Source organism: Triturus cristatus, chromosome 10, assembly GCF_964204655.1.
Source record: "Triturus cristatus chromosome 10, aTriCri1.1, whole genome shotgun sequence".
Lineage (NCBI taxonomy): Eukaryota > Metazoa > Chordata > Amphibia > Caudata > Salamandridae > Triturus > Triturus cristatus.
Window position 1 is genome coordinate 677783643 of NC_140593.1, and position 16015 is coordinate 677799657.

The 16015-nt window shown below is 51.7% G+C and overlaps 1 protein-coding gene across 2 annotated transcripts in view; it reads left to right on the forward strand.

Moving 5' to 3' along the window:
* The window catches only part of IFT140 (intraflagellar transport 140), a 1808590-nt gene that overhangs the window by 1711805 nt on the left and 80770 nt on the right, over window positions 1-16015 (forward strand). The window lies entirely within an intron of this gene.

The following is a 16015-nucleotide window of genomic DNA, read 5'->3' on the forward strand; positions in this document are numbered from 1 at the left end:
ACCCATTTTGAGATATTAATTAATCTCCCAGAGCTTATCATCTTAGATATACCAAATGAGTAAAAGAGCCTATATGTACGTCTTACATTGCTCATCAAAAAATGAACCAGAACTATCCTCATAGTTATTTGTTTTGCCACTGTTTTCGAATTATTTACTGGAATTGCTTTTTTCCCCATTTTTCCACCCACCCACACACCCTTCCTGTACATGACAGGCCCCCCCTCCCACCCAACACCCAAGGTGAGGCATACAGACACCAAGGTCTGTTGTGATGGTCGTGCTCGGTACAACCAGAGCGTGTGCCGATTAAGTTTCACTGTGCAAAGTTCAATTAATCCTTTGTATTATTAAAGCAATAACAATAACATCAGCGGAAGAGTAAACCGTCTCATCAAAAAAAAAAAAAAAGGGAAGAAAAACAAGAAAACAAACGGAAGCACAAGCTACTCTCTAACGGTTGGATCCTAGTTTTATAATTATAATTATATTTCCCTCCATGTCCTTTCCCTTTCTTTTCCCTTTCTTTTCCCTTTCTCTTCCCCCTTCCTTTTATCTCCCTCCCTTCCTCCTTCTTCCACTCCCTTCCCTCCTTTCCTTCTCCTTCCCTCTCTCCTTCACTCATTCCCTCTTTCCACTCCCCTTCCCTGCTCTCCCTTTTTTTTCCCCCTTCCTCTCTCCTTCCTCTCCCTTTTTTAAATAAAGAATTCCGTTTTCTATTCCATTCTATCCCTTTCTGTTCTTTTATTCTTTTTTTTTTTCCCCTTTCCTTCCCCCTTTCCCTTCTTTCCTACCTCCCCTTCCCTATTGTATCTACTTCAACTCTTCTAAATACTCCTTTGCTTTTATTTCTGAGGTAAAGAACTTAACTTCTCCTCCCCAGATCACCTTTAGCCGTGCAGGATTATTAAGGTAGGCTTGAGCTTTTTTATCCTGAAAAGGTTTAATTAGCTGGCGCAGCCTCCAGCGCCTTTCAACAGTCGAGTGGCAAAAATCTGGGCGAACGAAGAACGAAATTTCATTCCTCGTTCGCCTAGACTCCGGCCTGGCCTTTTCAAAAACAGCCTGACGAAGCAGGAAATTGCCAAAGAAGATAAGGATTGCACGAGGGTAAGTCCCAGGTTTCTGCGGTTGTCTCAAGGTAAATGGTATACGGTGAGCCCGTTGAATTTCTTTGGCCCAATCCCAGCTAGCAAGCTCGGGCATAGAATCACGAAACAGATCTATTACAAAAGAGCGAACATCCCCGCTTTCGGCCCCCTCGGGAACCCCCAGCAGTCTTAGGTTATTCCTTCGCTGGTAATTTTCGAACTCTTCCAATTTCCATTTGACATCTGTCAATTCTGCTTCGTGAGAGCTCACCCTAGCTGCAACTGCTGCAGTTTCGGTCTCATTAGAAACAATCCTTGACTCAATCTCAGTCAAGCGCTCACCAAAAGAGCTACATGTCTTTGTTAGTCTGCGCACTACTCCCTGGACTTTGCGCAAAGCAGTCTGTGCCTTACGCCAGTCCTGAGATGTTTCTTCCCGATGCGCGGCAATAGCTTGTAGGATGGTATCGAGGGCCGAAGGTGCAGGGTCTATATGGATTGTGGAGTCGGATTGTTGTTGAGAAGTGGGAGCAGGGCAAGGGGCGATTAGTTGGCTAGTAGGTGAGTAATCCCATGCTAGATCTTTCAAACCTGAGTGAGTTTTTTTCTTTTTCAAAATCGTTTTTGAGTTAACCTAAGTATCTCTGTCCCTTTCCTCAGACCTGCTTTCGTCAGTGGTGCATGAGGCGGATTCATCTGACTGCCCTCCCCCATCCGAGAGGGAAAAAAAATCGCTGGGATCTAGCTCGGTATCTAGCTCAGCACCGCTCTCTACGCTCTCTATATTCTCATTTTCATGAACGTGTGTGAGATTCAGCGGGCCATCCGAAACAATTCTAGCTATCAAGTCGCGTTGGGTCTCCGCCTCTAAACACCCACCATTGACACCCTTCCCAAAGGAGGAAGGAACCGAGACAGTCATATCTTCCTCTGCCCCTGACCTGCCAAGAGCCGCAGCCACACTGGGAGCATCAGGAGCATCACGAGTAGTGGCAGCCTCACACCTCCCACCTGACACGGAAAGCGGGGATGAAGCTGCCGGCTCACCCCCATTTTCGGCTTCCGTCTCTGTCACCAACGCCAACACCATTACAGGTGAATCAGCTGCGGCCGGAGCTGCTTTTCCGCATTCGCCAATCTTCCTTTCCTGACCCGGAAGCGGAGCTCTCCGGAACAGCTCGGCCACCGTAGGACCATTCCTTGCATTGCCTTCCCTAGGTTTAGTAGCGTTTCCGCGTCCTGCTGCCTTGGCAGCTGTAGGGGCATCGCGCACCTCGTCGGGGGATCTCGCCGTCTTTCCTCCCACCTCAGCAGTCTCCCGCTGTGCGAGTCTTGCCACTCTCGCCTTCGCTGCAGCAGCCGCGGCCGACATCTTCGGTGCCATCCGGGCGCTCGGACCAGCTTCCAGGTGGGTTACTGGTGCTTCTTGCGTTCTACCCCAGTAGCGTAGAACGGTGAGTCCTATAAGCGTTGCCAACCTTAGTATTGTATATTTGCCCTCTGTGGGATATCCTCCAGAAGGGATCGGAGCCATTCAATCAGTCAGCACTGCACAGCATCTGTCTCAGCCTTTCCATGCCGGCACTGCTCTGGTTACCGGGCACTGCAGCCTCAAGCGACCGCCATCTTGCCTCTACGTCACAGTCGGAAGTTGCAGGTCTTACGCCCAGGTCAGTTTCAAGGACTCTCGAGCTACGGCCAGATCCTTGGGCCTCTCCTCTATCCCATGTGGCCAGTCTTCCATTTGCCCCATTCATGGCAACGGATGGGATTTCCAGCCGCGTCAAACCTATCCTAGCCACCGTCCCACAAAGACTGCCCATGCCGTGCAAGGACGTGGACGCAGTGCATTCCGAGCTTGGAATGGAAGCCAGAAGTCGTCGGCCACACTGCCCCCAGCAGACGCAGCCTCCAAGCACTCCTAGGCTGATTCTGCAGGACCAAACTACTACAGTTGGTGGGAGAATTCGTCATCATATTCCCCACTGCAGAGCCATAACATTGGACAAGTGCGTGTAGCAGATAGTTCAGGAGGTCTATTCTCTGCCTTTCCCTTCCTCTCCTCCACTCATTCTGCCAAATCAGGAACGGCTGACGGAGGATCAAGTCAAAGATAGCTTTATTCGATAACAAGTATCTTAAAAGCAATAACATTCATACAATCATCAATAAAAATACAAGTTATCAGATAAGCAACAATTAAAAGAAAATATGCAATCCATAAAAGCAATAATTTCATATTTCCAGAAGATAGTAGAGGCAAACTATTACAAAAATAAAATGAAACTTGGTACAACAATAAAATGAATTTGATTCCGGCTTACGTACATGATGGTATATAAAGTGACAGTGCAATAAAAATAAACAGACCGAATGGCTATAGGATAATAAAAACATGATAATTAATTGAAATGTCGCAGGTAGGGATTTAAACCTTACTATCCAGGTGCGGCCAAGATACTTGGCCACAGGCAAAGAGGGTCCTTGCATCCGACTTCAGGATGCGCAAAGCAACACTATGTTCGTGGGTGCCCAATTGGCTACATATTGGTTTGAGCTATCTTGTTCTAGCCTTCTCATAAGCAGGACAAGCAAACATAAGATGGGCCACACTTTCAGTTGATGCTTTACAGGAGGGGCAGTCCGCTGATGTCTGATGTGGGCCGCTCCACTTTGCAGTTAACTCTCGTACCGGGAGTGAGCCTATCCTAAACTGAATATAAAGTGCCCTGTCTCGTGGCATCTGGATAAAATCTAAATAAGGTTCTAAAATTATACGCTGCTTGTGGAGATAAAATTCTTCTGTGAGCCTTCCTAATCTCAAATTACTAAACTCTTGGGCATCTACCCATGCCCAATATCGCTTTTTGAGTTCAGCCTTCCTAGGTGGGATTTGAGTATTCCACGACTGCTTGAGGCCAAGCGCAAAAAGTTTTTTTTTTTAGATTAAGCAGCCAACTAATTCTTTGGTTGCTATCTAGTGCCATCAATTCTGTGAGCGTGGAGGCGTAACTAGCAAGCTCGGGGGTCCGTCGCAGGCGTGCCCAAAATAACAAGGGCCGCAGCCTAGCTATGTCGTTAAAAGAGCACCTACCCATATCGCTCATCAGAGGTTTTAGTGGTACCTTACTGGGGAGCATCACTAGATCTCTTAAAAATTTGTGTTCAGATCTGTTAATTCCATCTAAGTTGTCGAACCCCCATAATTCGGCACCATAAAGGGCCGAACTAACTGCTTTGGCTGCATAGATCGTAAGAGCGGGAGTCACAGGTCTGCTCTGCAAGGAATGATGTTCTCTAGCTAATGCTCCTGTCACACGTTTGTGGCTCAGGAGCATTTTATCGATGTGATGCCGCCAATGCATTTTCTCAGCGAGCCAGATACCAAGATAATCAAACTTTGTGACTCGCCCTAGGTGGGTTCCATCTAAAGTAAAATTACCTCTATATGGCCTATAGGGGTTAAACACCATCAGCTTGGTTTTGAATGTGTCAACAATCAGCCCCCTAGACTCACAGGAAAGATGAAATCTATCTAGAAGCTTTTGGAGCCCAGCTGAAGTCTTAGACATGATGAGGGTGTTGTCCGCGAAGAGCAGAGTAGGAACCCTGTCTCCTGCCACGGAAGGGGCATCAGATGGAAATTCTTTGAGAAAGCTAACCACCCCGTTCATGTATAAGGAGAACAGGGTGAGCACCATTACACAACCCTGGCGTACGCCTCTGTTTACAGGGATCCGATCTGTCTTCTGGTCTTGGGTCCCCCACCTCACTTGGGCATAATTGCCTCGTGAAGGCGAATCAACAGATTCAGAACCATCGGTGGGATCCCCATATCATCTAGTAGGTGCTATATCTGCTCACGGGGCACTAGGTCAAAGGCAGTCTTTAGATCAATGAAACCAAATAAAGACTGCCCTTGCCTATTAGAACGACCTTCTAGTAAATTAAAAGCAATCTAAAAGCTTGGTCCACCATCCCTGTACAGGCCCTAAAACCCGCTTGGTACTGGGAGAGGACATTCTTATCATCCACCCAGTGGTGAATTCTCTGTAGCAGCACCCTGCCAACTACTTTCTGCATAGCATCAATCAAACTGATTGGGCGGTAGTTGGCAGGGTCATCCTGTGCGCCTTTTTTAAAAATAGGTACCACCTCTGCACCTTTCCATGAATCAGGTACTGCACTACCCTTTGCAATAGAATTGATTAAAAGCATGATGTAGTTTGTCCAGTTAGGAGGGTCTGAAAGAAAAAGATCTCCCGGGAGGCCATCTGGACCCGAGGCTTTTGCTGGAACTATTTTCTTTATGGCCGCCTCTACTACTTCTGTAGTAAAAAGCTCAGTAACATTCAAAATGGGACAAGTAATTAGGTGGTCAGCCAACCCGACTTCACTAGTTGGATTAGACCCGGAATAAAGTTTCCCAAAATGATTAAACCAATCCTGATTTGTAATATGATTAGGGATTAAATCAGGATCTTTATTGCCTGACCACCTAACCATATTCAAAAAAGATTGGGATCCCTGGCTACACTTGCATCCTTTAGGTTTTGCCAGTGTGTCTCATCCCACTCAAGCTTTGCGTGGATAACAACAGTTTTATAGTCCTTTCTAGTTTTTCTTATCAAGGAACAATTTCTGCTTTTAATTGCTAAAATCAAGGCCTTTTTTTTCTGTCTACAGTCCCCTTTAAACCAGGTCCGGCGATTTTTACGTCATACGCCTGGTTTTCCAGCATGGTTCTCTATAATGAAAAAAAAAAACTGGACTATCATTCTTTCATATAATTCTGGAATCTTTGACAAGCCATCCGTTTTGTTAAAGGCCTCCCGTGGTTTGAATGTGTTTTCACTGAGGGTGTGCCTAATCTTGACCATTTGGGATTCTTGTGCAGCAACTCTTGGCCATTTAAGATACCTTCTGCAATTTGAGGGGACCAACTCTTTTGTCCTCATAGGGAATCCTGTGCCCTGAATTGGGGGAAAAGAGAGAGCCCAGGGGGTTTCCATAATCAGGCTTAACGTATTATGGTCACTGTCAGTGGAGAGAACCACATCCATATCTAATATGGTTCTCCAAAGTCTAATGTCAACTAATATGTAGTCAATTCGAGAGGGACAAGACACTCTGTTGTATGTATTAGCCCCTGCAGCATCAGAGGAAGTTCTACCATTTACAGCCCTTAATCCAGCTTCTAAAGTGAGTGCCCTGATCTGAATGGCTACCTGGGACCTTTTCTTAATAGGGGGTATATTTAACAATGGGACACCCCACTTGGCGTCATCTTCCTCTACCCCCAGAAGATCTTCAGAGCTTAATGGCTCAAAGGTACAATTAAAATCCCCAGCGATCATGACATATGAATCTGGTGGACAGTTGGATAACTCCTGTTCCAGTAACATGACAATATTTGATACTTTACCCCCTGGGGTCCCCCTTATATAAACATTGAACAGCTCAAGAGTTTCCCCTCCTCTACTACCCTTAATCGAAAGCTACATAATATCCGGGCTCACACATTGATGTTCAGTGATTTTACAGCCCATATCAATCTTGGCCCAGACCATAAGACCTCCAGAGGGCCGCCCCCTCCCCGTTGAAATGGCAGATATAAAAAAACAAATATAACCAGACTTATATAGTGGGGCTAGGCTCCATGTTTCTTGGAATATACAGATGTGATGTTCCTCAAACAAATCGTTCCAATCAGGTAGTGACATTTTGTTTTGGAGTCCTGCCACGTTCCAAGAAAGGATTTTAAGCTGGGATGTTTGAATTCCATTACACGGAGGGGATTGTTGAGCCAAGGGGTTGTAACAGAAGGTGGAACAGAGGTGTTAACAGCTGCTGCAGCCCCATAAACCCACACGCCACAATCAGGATGGCTACTAAGTCGATTAGATATTACCCAGGTTTGAGATTGTTCAGGGACGGTAGATAATTAGTTAATACTAGGGGCGCTTGGGATTTTAGTAGTTAGGGTGGATTCTAATTCCTGCCGGGGCTGTGAGTCATGACATAGTCAATCAACCGCCTCAAGTGAGAACCCTCTAAATATGGGCAATGGAATCACATTATCATAAGCCCTTGCAGCAGCGATTGTTGGAAAGCGCCTAATCTGGATGGAAGAAGAGTCCGGGGGGCAGGATCTATACTCTAATGCCAAAAGGTTTTCTGCCAGGTCAGGGCTGATCAGGGTATGTTCGATGCAGTCCATAGATTTACTGTTCGGCGTGCATCTCCGTGCCCTAATTATATCCTCCCTAATCAGCGAGCAGCAGCCCCTAACATGACGTATCCAATGTATGGATTTATTTTTCAAGGATTCGTCATTCTCGTGTTTACAGCTAGAGGCAATTTTAGGGACATTAACCAGGAAGACCGTTTGTGCCTGCATCGAAGAGCAGGTGGGTTGCTTGTTCTGTTGGGCTTGAGCATTAGTACCCATAGGTGGATCTTTTGAGACATTGGTAGGCCTATGGTTTGCGGTAACCTGAGAATAAAGTTGCTTTTGCTGAGTATTACAGGGATGAACTTCAAGGGGGCCTGTCTGTTTAAAAGTCGAAGCCATAATGGCTCGTCGAGATGGAACAACAGGAACATGTGACTGGCCACTACTTATAAAATCACCTATTTTAGGTAACTGTTGTAAATTATGTAATGAGGGAGCTGCTGGCGTATGGAGTGTGCTATTAAGAACTAGCATTTTAACGGTACCCACAAGCTCCTCAATCATCACCTTCAATGACCCAACCTCTTCCTTGAGTGAATTAACAGTCTGAAGAAGAGTCTGAGGTAAAACAGAACAAGTGGAAGCTATTTCAGTTGGGCTCTTCTCTCAGGTTGGAATGGGCTGTAGGGGTTGCACTTCCATACAGGAGGCAGGCTCCCCGGCCAATACTGCAAATCGATTTGTGCAGATAATTAAAGGCTCAAGGTAGCCTACAGCGTCATGAGCGGGAAGTAAGGGCAATTGGGGGGGAGTGTCGGTCAGCGGGTGTGGCTCAGGGCCCAATAGTATAGTCTTGCAACCGCTCCCTGTACTTTTACGTAAAAGTTTTTGGAACATTGGGGGGGGGACAATAGTTGGGCGCGGGGGGATAGAGTCCTTATCATGTGCGGAGTTAACATAATCAGAGGTGGCTGGTAATTCAACTCCTAAAAGCCCTTCGCATTCTGTAATAAGATTATCGATTCTATTTATAACACAGTTGTTGGTAACAGTTGCACTCTTTGCTGCTTTCCCTGCCTTTTTCCCCTTGCCTGCCCCGCAAGCAGGGCCGATTGCCCCCCCCTATACTCTCCATGATTTTCCTTTTGCCCATTCCTACCTTAAAAAAAACTACTTTAGTTCAACAACAGGTTCCACAGCAAATTCACAATTGAGATATTTATGCCAACAAAAAGGAAAACAAGGAGTTTAGAACATCAATCCCCCAATGCTGAGTATAGTCGGTTTTAAAACATCCAAGGCGAAGTGAATAACAAGCAAAATAAAAATGGATTGCACAACCTTGACTCAACACAGTACCTTAAAAATGTCTTCAGAAGGTCTTTATGAAAAAAGTGTCCCAGAAGTAATACGAAAGGGGACTGGCCCTGCCCCGCCTCTTCCTGGCAATGACGGGCAAGGACGGACCCGCCCTTGGCCCGGGCGCAGTCCACACGCGCCCCGTGCTACGGGAGGCTGGCGGCGATTATAACGCACCTCCAGGCGCGCTACACAGCGTCAGGGGGAGTGACAAGGCAAGGGTTTCTGGGTAGTGTAGTTTGGAGAGGCCGTTCCCCTCACGACAGGTAAGTGCAAGTAACTGCAGCATTGGCTGTTCCCCTCACGGCGGCGATCTGATAGCGTTTTGCCCCCTTACTGTTGCTGCCCTAGGAAAGATGTGCTGGTTCTAGCGTCCCGTGCTGCGGGAGGCTGGCGGCGATTATAACGCGCCTCCAGGCACGCTACACAGCGTCGGGGGGAGTGACAAAGCAAGTATTTCTGGGTAGTGTAGTTTGGAGAGGCCGTTCCCCTCACGGCAAGCAAGTGCAAGTAACTGCAGTGTTGGCCGTTGACCTCACGGCAGCGATCTGATAGCATTTTGCCCCCTTACTGCTGCTGCCCTAGGAAAGATCTGCCGGTTCTAGTGTCCTGCGTTGCGGGAGGCTGGCAGCGATTATAACATGCCTCCAGGCGCGCTACACAGCGTCGGGGGGGGGGGGGTGACAAAGCAAGGGTTTCTGGGTAGTGTAGTTTGAAAAGGCCGTTCCCCTCACGGCAGGTAAGTGCAAGAAACTGCAGCGTTGGCCGTTGCCCTCACGGCGGCAATCTGAGAGCGTTTTGCCACCTTACTGCTGCTGCCCTAGGAAAGAACTGCCGGTTCTAGCGTCAGAGGATCATTTAAAGTTACTCCAAGAGGAGGTTACAGCTCATTTGGCCAAGGGAGAGGAAAGGGTCCCGGTTTCAGAAGTAGGCAGTGGCTGTTATTCCCGCTACTTTCTTATTCCAAAGAAAAACAAGGGGCTACGGCCCATTTTAGATCTTAGGACCGTCAATGTCTTTCTCAAAAAGGAGAAATACAAAATGCTTACTCTGGTTCAGGTTTTTTCTGCCCTAGACCGTGAAGACTGGTTAGTAGCGTTGGACCTGCAGGACGCGTATTTCCACATTCCCATCCTGCCGGGCCACAGGTGTTACCTGCTGTTCAAGGTAGGCCATGAGCACTTTCAGTTTACCGTTCTCCTCTTCGGCCTTACCAGTGCCCCTCAGGTGTTCACCAAGGTGATGGTGGTGGTCGCAGCTCATCTGCGCAGGTTAGGGGTGTCAGTCTTCCCCTACCTCAACGACTGGTTGTTGAAGGCATCCTCGCGCTAGGCAGTTGTCTCCCACCTTCAGACTACGGCGAACCTTCTGCATTCGCTGGGGTTCTCTATAAACATGCCAAAGTCACACCTGACCCCTTCTCAGACGCTCCCTTTCATCCGAGCTGTTCTGGACACAGTGAGGTTTCGGGCTTATCCTCCCGTGCAGCAAGTCCAGGATATTCAGGCTATAATTCTGATGTTTCAGCCTCTATCCTGGATTTTGGTGAGACTGACTCTGAGGCTGTAGGGCCTCACGGCCTCCTGCATCCTGTTGGTGAGGCATGCCAGATGGCGTATGCGGGCTCTGCAGTGGTACTTGAAGTTCCAATGGGCACAACATTGGAAAAATCTTACCAACATGGTTCAGATCTCGGAAAGACCTGCAAAAGATCTGCAGTGGCGGTTAACGAACCACGATTGGGTCAACGGCAGACCTCTCTGCTTTCCCTAACCAGATCTATCAGGCGTTACAAATGTGTCACTTCTGGGATGAGGCGGCTGGCTATCTGGGAGAGGTGGAGATCAGGGGACACTGGTCTCCGGCGGAGTTGGAGCTCCACATAAATTTATTGGAGTTCTGAGCGATTTAGTTGGCATTAAAAGCATTTCTTACCTCTGTCAAGGGGAAGTTAGTGCAGGTGTACACAGACAACACCACCGCCATGTGGTACTGAAACAAACAGGGCGGGGTGGGGGTTGTGGAACCTTTGTCAAGAGGCCCTCCGTCTCTGGACATGGCTGGAACAGCAGGGCATAATCCTGTTGGTTCAACATCTGGCAGGTTCTCTGAACACCAGGGCAGACGATCTCAGCCGTCGATGCCTAGTGTATCACGAGTGGCGTCTCCAATGGGAGGTGGCGCAAGGTCTCTTTCAGCAATGGGGAGAACCTTGGTTAGATTTGTTTGCCTCTCTCTCTTCAAATCTCCTATTGTAAATAGATTTCTAAAAGGGCTGGCTCACTTATTTCCACCCATGCCCTTTATTATGCCGCAGTGGGTCCTTAATTTGGTCTTTACCTATCTTATGTGTGCTCCCTTTGCACAATTGTCCCCTCCAGCTGTTGACCATCAAAACAGACTTCCAAGTGACGATTACATCTGCCTGGAGGGTGAGTGAGTTGCAAGCGTTATCTTGCTCGCCTTCTTTCCAAACAAGGTGGCATTTTGCACCAGAGCTTCCTTTTTGCCAAATATTGTGACCCCATTCCATCTAGGTCAGTGCATCACTTTGCCCACTTCTTTGCTCCTCCGCATCCTTATAAGGAAGAGGAGCGTCTCCACCAACTGGTCCCAAAAAGAGCATTGTCGTTCTACCTTAACCGTACAAGAGAGTTCCGGGTGGATGACCAACTCTTTGTGGGGTACTTGGGATCAAAGAAGGGAATGGCAGTGCAGGAAAGGACCATCTCTCGATGGGTTGTTCTCTGCATCAAAATCTGTTATGCCTTGGTAAAGAAGCAGCCCCCTGAGGGATTAAGAGCCCATTCCATCAGGGGGGAAGTCTGCGACTATGGCCTTGACTCGGGGTGTCCCAGTCCAAGACATCTGTCAGGCAGCGACGTGGGCTTCTTTGCACACATTCACGAAACATTACTGCCTTGATGGGCAAGTACACAGGGACAGGAATTTTGCCTGCTCTGTCCTGCAAGACTTCTTAGCTTAGGATGTGAGTCCGCAACCCACCGCTGGGATGGTATGGCTTGGCTTTGCAGACCTTTATTGTAGGACAAGGGTTGTTTTCCCTGTTCAGAGCCCTAGTTTTGCACACAACTGCATCAGTTACTTTGTGGCTCTGCACTTCTGGCTTGGAAAAAACGAAAAATACTGATGCCTGAGCGCCTGGATGGGGTCTATATAGGCACCACAAAGTCATAACCGACACAGACGACGTCATGCGTAGCCGAATGGAGCCTTCCGACGTCGCTTGCAAGGGGTATTGCACAGCAAAAGTTTCCGTATCAAGCCTGATGCCTGGTAAATTAAAAGGTAAGGAATCTGCGGCAAGATAGAATCTCTACCAGATAATACGTTACCAAAGGTAAGTAACTTTTTCTTCTGGACAAAGGGGCCATTGAAAGGCATCTAACATCGCAAGTAGGAACCAAGAGTCATTCCCTCTACTTCTACTTCCTTGTACTGAAGAAGAACGTAGGCTTTTGTCTCATTTTGGATTTTCACCCTGTCAACGCCTTCCTGTGGAAGGACAGACTTACGATGCTTATGTTAGCCTAGGTCCTCTCTGCCCTAGACCCTGGAGACTGGATTGTGGGGTTGGACCTGCAGGAGGCTTATTTCAATATCCGTGTCCTGCAGGACCAGAGACACTACCTGAAGTTCACAGTGGGCCAGAAGCATTTTATATTCACAATTTTCCTTTTGGCCTCACCAGTGCCCCTAGGGAGCTCACGAAAGTGATGCCGGTGGTCGCAGCTTTTCGGAAGTTCAGGTTGCTAGTCTTCCTCTACTTCAACGATTGGTTGTTGGCGATGGGCTTGACTCAGGCAGTTGTCAACCACCTCCAGACAACTGTGAACCTCTAAACATCGTTGGAATTCACTATCAACATGCCAAAGTCACACCTAAGTCCTTGGCAGACACTCCCGTTTATTTGAGCAGTTCTAGATATGGAACGACTTCTTGCCTTTCCCCCTACAGGACATTCAGGCTATGATAGTAATTTTTCATCCACGGTCCTGGCGGTCAGTGTGGATGACTGAAGCTGCTGGGATTGCTGGCCTCATGCATCCTGCTGGTACAACATGCCAGGTGGCATATGCTGGCTTTACAATTAGGGCTGGGTGGACTTTGCGTAGCGCCACTTCGCAGAATTAAAAAAAAATTGTGGAAAACGAGCGCACATCCTGAGTAGGGCTGGGCGGACTTTGCGTAGAGCAACTACGCAGAATTTTGAAAAAAATTGTGGAAAACGAGCGCAAAACCTGAGGGACCGTGTGCCCGGGACAGGGGTCCCTTGTGCTTGGGCAGGCTCCCCGATCTCCCCGGCCTGGCTGGGTTGAGAAGCAGGGACCGGCCCGGGCCTCCTGAGTTTTGGTCAGGGCCTGGGAGCCCACGTCCTGCAGCCTGCCAAGTGTCCATCTGCCCGGGACAAGGGTCCCTGGTGCAGAGCCCCGGAGCCCTACAAGGGCAGGTGGGAGCCCTACCGCTATGGCTCGGCGCGGGCAGAAGGGAGTCCTTTCGGTCCCAGCCATCTGGTCGCACCTTTTCCTCGGCCATCTGGTCGCACGCAATGCATTCCAATGGGGCGACCATATGGCCGGGCTGCCCTGGAAGTCCCGATGGGGGCTCATTCGCCTCCCCGATCCCAGCCAGGGCTTCAGGAGGTCGGGTGCATCCGGGCCTAGGGTCCCCTGAGTCTCTCAGGGCACACAGGTTCCCAGAAAGAGGGCTGGCTTTCCTCTGGATTAGTAGGGGCAGGGTAAGCTGAAACACCAACCCCCGGGATGGCGGTGCTTTGCCAGGGACCAGATGGTCTCTGCCCGGACAACACCTCCCCTCCCTCCGGGGGCTCCATCCTCCGGCCCAAGGCGTGGCAAAGTGCCTGGGACGGGCTCCATGGGTCCCAGGCAGTCCTCCTCTGGGCGTCCGGGCCTGAGAGCTCCGGTGGTCCTCCCCGTGCCTGAGGCCCAGACGGGGTCCCGAGCACCTGGGAAGCTGAGCCCCCGAGCCCTGCGTGGGCAGGCGGGAGCCCTACCACGAAGGCTCAGTGTGGAGAGATGGATGTCCTTTTGGTCCCGGCCATCTGGTCGCACCTTTCCCCTCAGCCATCTGGTCACACGCAATGCTTTCCAATGGGGCGACCAGGTGGCCAGGCTTCCCTGGAAGTCCCGATGGGGGCTCATTCGCCTCCCCAATCCTAGCCAGGGCTCCAGGAGGCCGGGCTGGCCACGCCCTGGGTCCCCTCCATCACTCGGTGCGCACGGTTTACCAGAAAGGGGGGTAGCCTTCCTCCGGATTACTAGAGGCAGGGTATGCCGGGACGCCCCTCCCGGGGATGGCAGTTCTCAGGCGGGGACCAGATGGGCTAAGCCCGGACGACACCTTCCCGACGTTCGGGGCTCCCTACTCCAGCCTGCGGCGAGGCAAAGTGCCCAGGACGGGCTCAATGGGTTCCCGGGCATCCGGGCCCCGGGAGATCCTGCGGGCCTCCCCATGCTTGAGGCCCAGCGTGGGGTCTCCGAGTCCCCCGAGCCCTGCAGCCCCCGAGCCCTGCAGCCCCGGAGCCCTGCAGGCCCGAGCCCTGCAGCCCCCGAGCCCTGCAGCTCCCGAGCCCTGCAGCTCCCGAGCCCTGCAGCCCCCCGAGCCCTGCAGCCCCCCAGCCCTGCAGCCCCCGGACCCTGCAAGGGCAGGCGGGAGCCCTCCGGCGAAGGGTTGGGGCCGGCGGATTGGCGTCATTTCCGTCCCGGCCATCTGGTCGCACCAATCCCCTCTGCCATCTGGTCGCATGCAATGATTTCCAATGGGGCGACCAGATGGTCGGGCCGGCCTGGAAGTCCTGATGAGGGCTCATTTGCCTCCCCGATCCCAGCCAGGGCTCCAGGAGGTCGCGCTGGTCCGCGCCCAGGGTCCCCTCCGTCACTCGCTGTGCACAGTTTAGCAGAAAGGGGGATAGCCTTCCTCCAGATTACTAGGGGCAGGGTATGCTTGAACGCCCCTCCCGGGGATGGCGGTTCTCAGGCGGGGACCAAATGGGCTAAGCCCGGAGGACACCTCCCCGGCGTCCGGGGCTCCCTCCTCCAGCCCGCGGCGAGGCAAAGTGCCCGGGACGTGGTCCATGGGTCTCCGGGCGTCCGGGCCCCGAGAGATCCTGCTGGCCTCCAATGCCTGAGGCCCAGCGTGGGGTGTCCGAGCCCTGCAGCCCTGTAGCCCTGCAGCCCTGCAGCCCTGCAGCCCTGCAGCCCCCGAGCCCTGCAGCCCTGCAGCCCCGGAGCCCTGCAGCCCCAGAGCCCTGCAGCCCCAGAGCCCTGCAGCCCAAGAGCCTTGCAAGGGCAGGCGGGAGCCCTTCCGCGAAGGCTCAGGGAGGGCAGATGGGCGTCCTTTCAGTCCCGGCCATCTGGTCACACGCATTGTTTTCCAATAGGGCGACCAGACGGCCGGGCTGCCCTGGAAGTCCCGATGAGGGCTTATTTGCCTGCCCGATCTCAGCCAGGGCTCCAGGAGGTCGGGCGCGTCCGCGCCTAGGGTCCCCTTAGTCTTGCAGTGCGCACAGGATACCAGAAAAGGGGGTAGCCTTCCTCCGAATTACGAGGGACAGGGTACTCTAGGACCCCTTTCGGCCTAGCGGGCCTCAGCCGGCAGCTGGAGGGGCCTGGATGCTGCCCCAGCCCCGAGTCCGTCCCTGGGCCTGCCGCGTGGCAGGCTGCCCTGGATGGGGTCCGACGGGACCGGGGAGCCTCCTCCTGCCGGGATGGGTCCAAGGGCCCCAGGGAGGGCGGTCTCCCCACTCCAGGCTCTGTCCTCGGTCCTGTTGCGTGGCAGGGTGCCCGAACGAGGTCCCGTGGGCACGCGGAGGTTTCCCCTTCGCCTCCAGGTGCGGGAGCCCCGGCTGGGTCCAGGGGCCCCGCTGGGCCCCGGCTCAGGTGCTCCAGCCCTGGGCCCCGTCTCCCGGCCTGCCGTACTGCCAAAGGCCCGGAACGGGGTTCTGTTGTGCCCAGGGAGCTTCCCCTTGCTTGGCTAGGTTCAGGAGCTCCGCCCCTTCCCGATGGTCCTTTTCTCCGAGTTTGCTCAGTTAGACCTCCGTGAGGTTTGTCGATGCTGAGACAGGGAAGGCAATATCCGGGGCACCCAGGGGCCCAGTTACACACCTGCCTCTCAGCCCCTTCCCGATGGTTCTTTTTGTCCGAGTCTGCTTGCCCCGGGAGCAGGCAGGGACACTAAGCCAGCATACCCCCTGCGCAGGGTGGCCTGCCAGGGGATGCCCCAGCCATACTCTGATCGATTGGGCACTCTCGGTCCGTTAAGGGATGGACTGCTTGGCCAGCCTCGGCTGTTGTTTCGAGCAAAGCTCTTCCACCCCGCATGGACCGTCCGACTCGAGGGCCTGCCGCCT